Source organism: Solanum tuberosum, unplaced genomic scaffold (assembly GCF_000226075.1).
Source record: "Solanum tuberosum cultivar DM 1-3 516 R44 unplaced genomic scaffold, SolTub_3.0 scf00024, whole genome shotgun sequence".
NCBI lineage: Eukaryota > Viridiplantae > Streptophyta > Magnoliopsida > Solanales > Solanaceae > Solanum > Solanum tuberosum.
Genome location: NW_006238950.1, coordinates 1,800,015 through 1,800,549, shown reverse-complemented (window position 1 = coordinate 1,800,549; position 535 = coordinate 1,800,015).

The window sequence follows — 535 nt, the reverse complement described above, 5'->3', positions numbered from 1 at the left end:
TGAGGAGTTTCTGAGATCTTTACATTAAGTTTTAGAGTTATTTTTGAGTTAGGTTCTTGAGTACATATGTTGGGTATCTGAATCTAAAATGAATTTGAGAACAATAGTTGAGTTTAGGCAAATTGAGTCTAGAAAACGAAGAAGGAAGAGTCGAGCAGGTTTTGGCACGCAAGTCCGCATCGCAGACTTGCTCCCTCAGTGAATAAAAGTCAGCTCCGCGTCGTGGTTAGAACGCGGACTCCTCTATCTCAAAATTTATTTTCACGATCAATTATTTAAATGAAACTCCGCGTCGTGGACTTGTTCCAAGAGGGTTATTTCTTGATCTTTTCTCATGTTTAGCTATCTACAAAAACTCCTAAACATCATGAGATCTTTCCTTTCACAAATCAAAATCCTTGAATCCATCATTCAATTCAAGGAAAGTTAAGAGTCAATTCAACTAAAGTTAAGAGTCAAGTCAAGTGAAGTTAAGAGTCAAGTTAAGAGAAGTTTATAAAATTTTCAAAAGTCTTTCACAAACGTTTTAACTTTG